Source organism: Mustela nigripes, chromosome X, assembly GCF_022355385.1.
Source record: "Mustela nigripes isolate SB6536 chromosome X, MUSNIG.SB6536, whole genome shotgun sequence".
Classification (NCBI taxonomy): Eukaryota; Metazoa; Chordata; class Mammalia; order Carnivora; family Mustelidae; genus Mustela; species Mustela nigripes.
The window spans coordinates 43998604-44010044 of NC_081575.1; the positions used below are offsets into that span (position 1 = coordinate 43998604).

At 41.2% G+C, this 11441-nt stretch overlaps 1 pseudogene; it reads right to left on the bottom strand.

Moving 5' to 3' along the window:
* Positions 1-876: 876 nt before the first annotated feature.
* Positions 877-2119, bottom strand: LOC132007482 (alpha-tocopherol transfer protein-like; annotated as a pseudogene).
* Between the last annotated feature and the right edge of the window lie 9322 nt (positions 2120-11441).

Here is an 11441-nt window from a genome sequence, read left to right on the forward strand (position 1 = left end):
TTCCTTAAAGGCAGGGACAGATGGTGATACATGTCTCTTGGAAAGGCCCAGGTGTACCAAAAAAAAAAGAGGGATCCAACCGCTTGCCTCTTTGAGAGCCATGGGAGAGCCATTTGAGAGCCATCTAGGCAGAAAACGAATGCCTAGCATTCAATTACTAAACCAAATCCCAGAACGTCAGCCAAGGCCCTAGGCGTCATTTCATCCAGCTTCATTTTACAGATGAGAAGGGTGAGGCCCACAGAGGTCCAGGTCTTGTCTATATTCCATACTTCTGAGGCTGGAGCCCTGCTCTCTTCATTCTTGGGCCAGAATTCTTTCAGCTCCTCGGGCCTGGCATCTAGCATTTTAGGTTAAGTAGAATCACATCCCTCTAGGATCCTGTATGATTGTATTGAGAACCAGGGCTAAGGCTTTGTGGGTTTGGGAAAACTTCTGTTTCTATGGCAAGAGTCAGTCAATGAATCCCAGAGGTTCTCTGATGCCTCTGGCTCCCAAATTTGATCAGGAGGTGCTGCTTATGTCCTGATGCTCCCATGATTCGATTAAGGTGCTTTCTAAACCCAGTGTAGCAGCTGGGGCCTGGGCCTCCAACTAGAAACTTCCTAGTGAGCAACCCAAGTCTGTCGTTAGGGTTCAGGTGAAAGACACAAACTCCTGAAGTCTCCTGTGTGGCCATCTTGTAGGCACAGCCAGGTTCTTTCACAGGAGTGTGCTGACCGGCCAGTCAGGTGGTTTTCTCCTGGAATGGGAGACCAGAGTGATTTGATCCTGATTTCTCTTGTTCCAAGATCTCCAAAAACCAGATACAGCTTCCAGGTTAGTGGCTGCAAACTAGGATTCCAAACGTTTGAGAATCACTGGGAACATCTTTCTTGTCTTCCATGGATTAATTCAAGTCACCAAGGGCTTACCCCATGGCTCACCCTCAGACTCTACAGGCTTTAATTTAATTACAAGGAGCAAGACAGACTCCACGGCACCTCAAATTCTCCTTGCGCCTCTCCAAAGAAAAAGGAAAGGATTTCAAGAGGGTGGCACTCACAGGGGACTGGCTAATAGCAGGAGTAGAACTGGGATTTCACGGCCCGCAGGGAATCATCACACTGTGCATCCGAGGTCAGCCCCTCAGGCTGGAGGGCCTGACCCAGGATGCTGTCGCACACAGAGACCAGCTGGCAGAACTCCCTCATGAAGTCCTCCTCTGAGGCCAGCAGCACTGCATTCCAGGCGCTGATGTCCAGCTCTCCCACTGTGCCCCCATAATCCTTGGGGAGAATGCTTCTGGGAAGACTTGTGTGGAAAGAGTTCAAGTCAGACCCATGGAGGAAAAATCTGTTTGCTATTTTCTCCTTCAGAAATGGTTTTATGATGGCAAAAATGCCTTTAAATATTCGAGGTTCATTCACTACATGGACTGCTTTTATCCGAATGGGGAAGCCATCCTGAAGGATGCCAATCACCTTTTTGGCTATAAAAGGGCCAAAGTGAGATGCTTTCGATAAGCTCACTCCTTTGTAGTCCGCAAGAATCACGATTCCATTCACTTGGGTTTCTTCAGACTAAATGAGTTTTTCTAACGTCAAGTATATAGCTCGGATGTTTTTGGTAATTGGGTAGTTGCTCGGTATCCATCTGTCTGGGTGCATTCACAGGATGTGGCAGCCCCGGGGGTCGGTGTGGGGCAGCACGGTGAGGAATCCCAAAGCGAGGACATCCTTTAAGGCTGAGGGCTTCAGGTTGTTGAAGACCTCAGGCCAGCTTCTCCTGCAGCTTTGGTAACTGACCAGGAGCTGCAGGGCTCAGTCATAATCAAACTTGCCCGGAGGAAGTGCAGCAGGAAGGCGTCATCCAGGGAGGTGCTCAGGTTCGGGCACTCCTTCCGCACCATGTCACAGAGGGCCTGACGTCTCGAAGTCTCCATTCCGGCTTCTCCTGCTGCTCCTCCCTGGCTTTGGTCACCAGGTCCTCTGTCAGTGAGCACACGTAGCCGGGAGGCTCGGCCGGCGGTAGCAGCTCATTTTCTGAGAGCGAGGCTGCAGAGGAGCTGGTTCGCAGATAGTCACTTTCTTCTGACATTAGCTACCAGGATCCCGGCCGGGCTACCGGGTGGAGCGTGGGTATATCGGCTGCGGGAGCCTCGTCCGGCAACGCTCACAGACCCGACCCGCACTCCCTGCGGATTGCTTTTTTTTTTTTTAATTTCTTATTTTTTATAAACATATATTTTTATCCCCAGGGGTACAGGTCTGTGAATTACCAGGTTTACACACTTCACAGCACTCACCAAAGCACATACCCTCGCCAAGGGGGTTTGGGAGAACGGGGTGGGATTACGGATTGCTTTTTTTTTAAATTTAATTTTTTTAGTGTTCTAAGATTTATTGTTTAGGTACCACACCCAGTGCTCCATGCAATATGTGCCCTCCTTAATACCCACCACTAGGTTCGCCCATCCTCCACCCCTCCTCTCTAAAATCCCGTTTTTTTTTTTTTTTTTCCCTCAGAGTTCACAATCTCTCATGGTTTGTTTCCCCCTCTGATTTCCCCTACTTCACTTCTCCTCTCCTTCTAATGTCCTCCATGTTATTCCTTATGTTCCACAAGTAAGTGAAACCATATGATAATTGACTTTCTCTGCTTGACTTATTTCACTCAGCATAGTCTCCTCCAGTCCTGTCTTTGACTCCACTACAACATCAGCCCCTGTGGTTGTCTAGCAAATGGCTTTCAGAGTCCAGCTGTAAGTCCTTCCTAAGTCTTCAGTATTCTTAGCCTTCCCTATCAGAGTTCTGCGAACCCTCCACAATCTCTAGAGACAACTAAATAAATCTCTATCTATATGGCAACATCCTATTGGTTTTGTTTCTCTGGAGAACACTGACTAATACAGGTTTTAAGGAGCAATTATATTTTCCATCCTAGAATAACTTGTGTCTTCAAACAAAAAGATTCACAGCAACATTTGACATAGTTCAGTGAAAATATAATACCTGGAAATCATAATAAAAATTAGTGCCATCGATGATAATATAAAAGGCATGAACAATGCAGAGGTAATCTATGTATCACATCTATGAGTGCAAGGCTTGTATTCTGAACACTGCAAATCATTGCTGAGGGAAATTTAAAATACCTAAATAAATGAAGGAAAATACCATCTTTAAAGCATGAGAAGACTCAATATTGTTGGGATGTCAATTCTCCCCAAACTAATTTATAGATTCAATGCCATCACAGTAAAAAAACCTATCATATAGTAAAAAAAAATGACAGGTTTATTGTAAAAGTCATGTGAAAACACAAAGGGCCGAGACTATGAAAACAAATTTGAAAAACAAGAATAAGGCTGAAGGATAAATACTACTTTATGTCAAGACCAATTATATATTCACAACAACCAAAACAGTATAGTATTAGGATGAAGGTAAAAATGTGTGTCAAAGGAACAAAATAAAGAGTTCAGAAAGAGACCCACACATATATGGAAAACTGGATTTTGACAAAGGTACAAAAGCAATTCAGTGCATGGATGATAGACTTTTCAACAAAATACTGCTGGGACAATTGAATCTCCATATGCACAAATTCCAACTCTGATCCATGTATTGCACCATATAAAAAATCAAGTCAGTATGAATTACAGACCTAATATAAGGCTAAAAGCATAAAGCTTCTAGAGGAAAACTCAAGGGGGAAAAAAAATCTTGGGACCTTAGTTTAACTTAATATTTTGTAGATATGACATCAATGCCAAAATCAAGCCATAAATAAACTGAAAAACCAGACTTCCTAAAAATTAAAACAAAATAGTTCCTCCAAGGACACTGTTGAGAGAATTAAAACACAAGCCATTGACTTGGAGAATATATTTGAAAATCATATATCTGATAAAGGGCTTGTATCCAGAAAAAAATCTTACAAAGTCAGTAAGAAGAAAACAAACCCTCTAATAAATAAGTGAGCAATTGAGAAGATACTTCACTAAAGAAGATATGGAAAATAACCCAAATAGCCAGAGTAATGTTGAAAAAGAAAACCAAAGTTGGCAGCACCACAATTCCAGACTTCAAGCTCTATTACAAAGCTGTAATCATCAAGACAGTATGGTACTGGCACAAAAACAGACACATAGACTAGTGGAACAGAATAGAGAGCCCAGAAATAGACCCTCAACTCTATGGTCAATTAATCTTTGACAAAGCAGGAAAGAATGTCCAATGGAAGAAGACAGTCTCTTCAACAAATGGTGTTGGGAAAATTGGACAGTCACATGAAGAATGAAACTGAATCATTTCCTTACACCAGACACAAAAAATGGATAGAAGACCTTAATGTGAGATAAGAATCCATCAAAATCCTAGAGGAGAACACAGACAGCAACCTCTTCGACCTCAGCCACAGCAACATCTTCCTAGAAACATTGCCAAAGGCAAGGGAAGCAAGGGCAAAAATGAATTCCTGGAATTTCATCAAGGTAAAAAGTTATTGCACAGCAAAAGAAACAGTTGACAAAACCAAAAGACAACCCATTGAATGGGAGAAGATATTTGCAAATGACATATCAGATAAAGGGCTAGTATCCAAAATCTATAAAGAACTTATCAAACTCAACACCCAGAGAACAAGCAACCCAATCAAGAAATAGGCAGAAGACATGAACAGACATATCTGCAAAGAAGACGTCCAAATGGCCAACAGACACATGAAAAAGTGCTCCTTATCACTTGGCATCAGGAAAATACAAATCAAAACCACAGTGAGATATCACCTCACACCAGTCAGAATGGCTAAAATTAAACAGTCAGGAAATGAAAGGTGTTGGCGGGTATGCAGAGAAAGGGGAACCCTCCTACAGTATTGGTGGGAATGCAAGCTGATGCAACCACTTTGGAAAACTGTATGGAAGTTCCTCAAAAAGTTAAAAATAGAGCTATCCTACGACAGCAATCACACTACTGGGTATTTACCTGAAATACAAATGTAGTGAACTGAAGGGGCACATCCACCTGAATGTTTATAGAAGCAATGTCAACAATAGGCAAACTATGGAAAGAACCTAGATGTCCATCAATATATATGTGTGTGTGTATATATATACACACACACATATACATACAATGGAATATTAGGCAGCCATCAAAAATGAAAGCTTGCTATCCACAACAATGTGGCTGGAACTAGAGGGTATTTGGCTGAATGAAATAAGTCAATCAGAGAAAGACAATTATCATATGACCTCTCTGATATGAGGAATTTGAAAGGCAGGTCAGAGGGTCTTGGGGGGTAGGGAGTGAAAAAATGAAACAAGATGGGATGGGGGAAGTACACATAAGTACACATAAGAGACTCTTAATCTCAGGAAACAAACAGGGTTGCTGGGGGGTTGAGGAAAGGATAGGGTGGCTGGGTGATAGATATTGGGGAGGGTATGTGAGGTGGTGAGTGCTGTGAATTGTGTAAGACTGATGATTCACAGACCTGTACCCCTGAAGCAAATAATACATTATATGTTATATAATAATGATATATCATCTACTTGGGTCAGAAGACTCAGTATTGTTAAGATGCCTTTCTTCCCAAACTGATCTATAGATTCAGTACAATCCCAATTAATTCCTAGCAGACATTTTTGCAAAAGAAATTCACAGGCTTGGGGCACCTGGGTGGCTCAGTTGGTTAAGTGCCTGCCTTCGGCACAGGTCATGAACCCAAGGGTCCTGGGGTCGAGTCCTGTATCAGGCTCCGTGCTCAGCAGAGAATTTGCTTCTCCTTCTCCTTCTGCTGCTCGCCCTGCTTGTGTGCTCTCTCTCTCTCTCTTTAATATAAAAAATAAAATCTTAAAAAAAAGGAACTTAACAGACTTATTCTAAAAGTTGTGTGGAAATATAAATGTCCAAGACTATAGAAACAACTTTGAAAAAGAAGAAAAAAGTTAGGGGATAAGCACTACCTTATTTCCAGACTTATTATAAATCCACAATATTTAAGACAGTATGGCATTGAGATGAAAGTAGAACTACATAAAGGAACAACATGAAGAGTCCAAAAGCAGACCCATACATATATAGACAATTGATTTGTGGTAAAGCTCCAAAGACAATTCACCGTAGAAAAGATAGTCTCTTCCATAAATGGTGCTGAGACGACTGGTTCTCCATATGCATAAACAGCAACTGTGATCCAGGTAGCACACCATTTACAAAAGTGAACTCAAAATGACTGCAGACCTAATTATAAAAGTCAGCATTCAAAACATCATGAAGAAAATACAGAATATTATTGTGACCCTAGGTCAGCTGAAGATGTTCTAGATATGACATCAAAGGCAAAATCGGAAGTATTAATGAAGAAACTGACAAACTAGACTTCCTCAAAATTAAAAACTTTCATTCTTCCAATGAAACTGATAGGAGAATTAAAACATAAACCACCAAGTTGGAGAAAATACTCGCAGATCATTTATCTGATAAGAGATTTGTATCCAGAATTTAAAATCTCACAAAGGTCAATTAGAAGAAAAACAAACAAACTATAGAAATGATCCCTGAAATTTTTTTTTCAATTTCTTTGATCATCCATTTCTTCCTATTGAGGGAGGAGAAGAGAAAAGCACATTTGCACTAAACTTAAAACAAAAATTGAATAACCTTCCAAAACCTTTATTAGTATCTTTTAAAATATAGCACTCTAGCAGCTATAAACTCAAAGTAAAGTGAAAAGAAAAAAAAAACTCTTTTTTTTTTACCCCCAGAGAAATGTTTTCGTTTCCCACAACAATCAGTGTTCTAGTTATAATTTTTCATTCATGTGTAGTAATTATGGTCTTCAGTTATTCTAGATTATTAAAATTTTAACATACTAATGTCTTATGTGGCCCTGAAAAAAAAGTATCAATTTATTCAGACACCAATTTTATCTCTGGAAATGCTATATGATTCTTAAAGTATCACAATTAATTTTTGAGGAAATATTATTAAATAAATAAAATTAATTTAAAACACTTAAAAAAAAAGAAGAAAAAGACACTCTAGTAAATAAATGGAAAAAAGATACTTGAAAAAAATGCTTCACCAAAAGAAATATATAAATTTCAAATAAGGACATGAAAAGGTGCTGAGCATCATTAGTCATCAGGGAAATGTAATGCCACTATACCGCCCCCCCCCCAGAAAGCTCAATGTAAACAATAAGCCATAACAAATCCTTGCAAGGTTGTGGAAGATGAAACTCTCACACATTGCTGAGATCAAAGTAGCCTCTCTACTTTTACGCTAGTTTGTGAACCACATAGGAGCTATTTCACAACATGCTTTTGTTTAAATCTATCAACTCTTTTGTGTCAGACATCATATCCCATTAAGGATGTGAAGTTATAAGGTCTATTGATGACTGCTGCCCTTGAATCTAGCATTAAAAACTTCAGCAGTCATCAGGATACAGTTCCTCAAAATCCGCCATCCTCAGGCACCACATACTTTTTTTGAAGATTTTATATATTTATTTGAAAGAGAGAGAGAACAAGCGGGGAGGATAGGCAGAGAGAGAGAGGGAAAAACAGGCTCCCTAGTGGGCTCCATCCCAGGACCCTGGGATCGTGACCTGAGCCAAAGGAAGACGCTTAACCAGCTGAGCCACTCAGGTGCTGCCCCACCAGCACCACATATTATGTGAGCCAAAGGCCTGAAAGTGGCATGGTGAGTGATCCAATAATCACTGTGCTTTACTGGGGTAACCATGTAGGTGTTCAGCACCATGCTAGGCACAGGGTTAGTGACAATGACCCTGATACAATTTGGTGGTGATCGTAACAACCACATGTTATAATGAACTTCTCATAGGGCCTGTTTCTTCTCCTTTATTCATCTGTCCCCTAATGACAAAGAAAAGGAGTAAGAAGGGTCCTGAATTCATACAGACATTCATGATCTTGCAGTAACCACAGGGCCATGGGCTTGCTCATGTGTATCGCTGGCTATTCTCAGCAATCCTGTAAGTAAAACATTCTCATCCCCGTTGTACAGAGGAGGAAGCTGGGGCTCAGAGTCCTTACCTGTCTTCCCTACTGCATCTTTGCCTTTAGAAGAAAAGCAGCTCCAGGACTCCCTGGAGCAGGACCCACATTCACTGTGGTCAGGCAGGACCCCAGTGGATTTACCTAAGAGAAAGCCTGGGCACAGAGTCCCACAGAAAGAGGAGATTAGAATCTGGACCCTTCTTCTCCCCACACAGCAGGGTGGTTCAGCCCCACCACCACTGAGGCCCACACCTTCATCTGAGTCCAAACACCTGAAGTGGAACCTGTTCTTCATGCCAAAGTGGCTATCTCTACTGAGAAGTTCACAGGATCACCGTAATAACATCAGGTTTCTATGGCAACTGGGAAGCAAGGGCAGGTTCCCTACACCAGAAATGCATTCCCTCAGCCAGCCTGGGCTTTTGCCAGAAGCAAAGTACCTTCACTTTTCAGGTGGCCACATCAGAATGCATAGTAGTTAGAGGCTCTAGACTGGGGCCCAGGCAATTAATGGAACTCTTCCCAGGTTGATGGAACAAAGAATGTCTCTGTTGTCAGGAATTTTGTTTGCTTGAAAGACAGTACGGGAATATTATCATATTCCCAGGGGGAATATCTTAGCTTTCTTGGAGATGAGGTAGCCCTCAGAGGGTGAACGTGAAAATCAAGGCCATGCTAAGCAATTAGCTGTCTGTGACAGAAAATTAAGAGACTGTCTACAAACAAGTGACAAAATGATCCAGATACACATGACACATACAGATGTCATTTAACATACCTCAGCGTTATTTCAGGGAGGCAAATCTAAAATATTACAATTTGTACTTTTTCATTTTACTTTGCTTATGTTGTTTGCTTTTTGCCATGTAATTTTTTTAATTTTTAATTTTTTATTAACATACAATGTATTATTAGCCCCAGGAGTACAGGTCTGTGAATCGCTAGGTTTACACACTTCACAGCACCCGCCATAGCACATACCCTCCCCAATGTCCATACATAATCCAACCACCCTCCCCTACCTTGCCATGTAATTTTTAAATGAAATACTGATGAATCACAAATTCTACCCCTGAAACTAATAATACACTACATGTTAACTAAATTGAATTTAAAAGAAAAGAAACTAAATACATCACTCTTTCCATTTTTAAAAAGAAAACTGTGAGGAGCGCCTGGATGGCGCAGTCAGTTAAGCACCTGACTCTCGGTTTCAACTCAGGTCATGATCTCAGGGTCCTGAGATCGAGCCCCACCTATGGCTCCAGGCTCAGCCTGGAGTCTGCTTAAGACATTCTGTCCCTCAGATTGTTTTTCAGAATCCATGGTCTCTCATGGTTCACCTCTGAAAAGCAATCTGAGGGGTTTGAAGTGGCGGGGGGGCGGGAGGTTGGGATACCAGGTGGTGGGTATTATAGAGGGCACGGATTGCATGGAGCACTGGGTGTGGTGCAAAAATAATGAATACTATTATGCTGAAAATAAATAAAAAATAAATTTTAAAAAAAGAATTAAAAAAAGACATTCTGTCCCCCTCCCTCTTCCCCTCCCTGCCTCTCTCTCTCTCAAATAAATAAACACATCTTTTGTTTTTTTAAATAAAAAGAATAAAAAGAAAAAGAATACTGCAGGCCCCATATCATGTCATTTAGACCCTGTTTCCAAACTGGGGCTTAATACCTAATCTAATTATCACCTCAACCACTCCCAGAAATGTATTCTTAACCAGTCAATGCGGAATTTTTCAATCAGTGTTAGTTACTTTGCCATGTGTGCCCCCTTCATCTCCCCCCCAAACTGAGGCAATCAGCATAAGACCCCTTGATTTTCCCCAGTAAAGGAAAACCACCTTGCCTGAAACAATGCTTCTGTTGCTAATAAAGCAATAAGATTTTTTTTTTTAGTAGAAGGAAGCCCCAGCCTCCTTCCATAAAAACCTTCCATTCTGTACATCTCCTAGGAGCATCCCTCTATTTGCTTGAAGGGATGCTTCCCAATTAATGAATCACTTAAGAAAGCTATTTAGAACTTTATAATTTACTCAGTCAAATTTTTAAATTTCACTTCCTAATTGCTTCTGGATTTTTAGTAATAGCTGGAAAATTTTCCTCCACTTCTGGTATATCAAGGAATTTCACAGGATCTGCTTCTGTTGACAGAAGGGAGAGGAGAGAGCTGGATCATATTGGGGTGTCAGGGACAAAAACAACAATTAAGAAGGTGAGCACATTGTGAGAAATGTTTGAAAACCAGGTCTCTAAGTCAGGAGAGTTAGATGTTGTGATCACAGTCCCGATCTTGTGCTTGACTTTGAGAAGTCAACCTTCTCCTCTTTCTGCTGTGGATGTGGGTCCAGGTGCTCACCACTGGAAGACAAGATCTTAAATGAAGCAGAAACTCCATGTCACCTCAGATGGATCCCCCAGAGGACTAAATGGGAGTGACCACCATCCTAGGGATAGGGCAGACACAAACTTATTGCCATAATCTACCATATAACCTGATCAAGGACCAAAGAGAAAGTAAAACCTCTAATTGACACCCATAAGAGAGCCAAGACTGGAAGTACACACGTGTTACCGTGTCCTTCACTGTCTGGGAGTGAAGTCTTAGGAGAAAGTACTAGTCTCTGAGTGCTATATGAGACAATGAAAGTCTGGATTACAAATTGTGTCCGTTTCCCAAGGTACAACCACCCCTTTCAACCAGATTACTTCCTGTTTAGATACTGGCTTTCCAGGATTCAAGGGCAAGTTTTGTCAAATGCAGTCTATTTGAGGTTATACTTCACCACTCCACTGAGTGGGCACTAACACCCATTTTGCTGCTGCCTGTGGATATTTTCAGTTATCCACATCTAGATACAAAGATAGGGAAGATGTGGGTGCAGATGTGGAATTGGACTGACAGTGCCTGGCACACAGTAGACATCTAATTTACATTTAATAGACATGAGATGTAGATATAGGTATAAATATAAGATTATGTATATGTTCTTTCAGTCCTTTTATAACATGTGAATTTTTTCGAGAGCTTTGGGATCATGAAAGTTATTGTTTCATTATCTGGTATGAAGACAACTTTTTATTTCTGTCTCTAAAAGCTATGTGTTTTCCTAGGGAAAAAATTAACATGTAGAAAATTGGGGCGCCTGGGTGGCTCAGTGGTTAAGCCGCTGCCTTCGGCTCAGGTCATGATCTCAGGGTCCTGGGATCGAGCCCCGCATCGGGCTCTCTGCTCAGCAGGGAGCCTGCTTCCTCCTCTCTCTCTGCCTGCCTCTCTGCCTACTTGTGATTTCTCTCTGTCAAATAAATAAATAAAATCTTTAAAAAAAAAAAAGAAAATGAAGAAGATGCTTCTACATAGATGTGAATGACCCTGTGATGGGCCATCTGTAAAATGGGCAGGTTGATATCTCACAGAA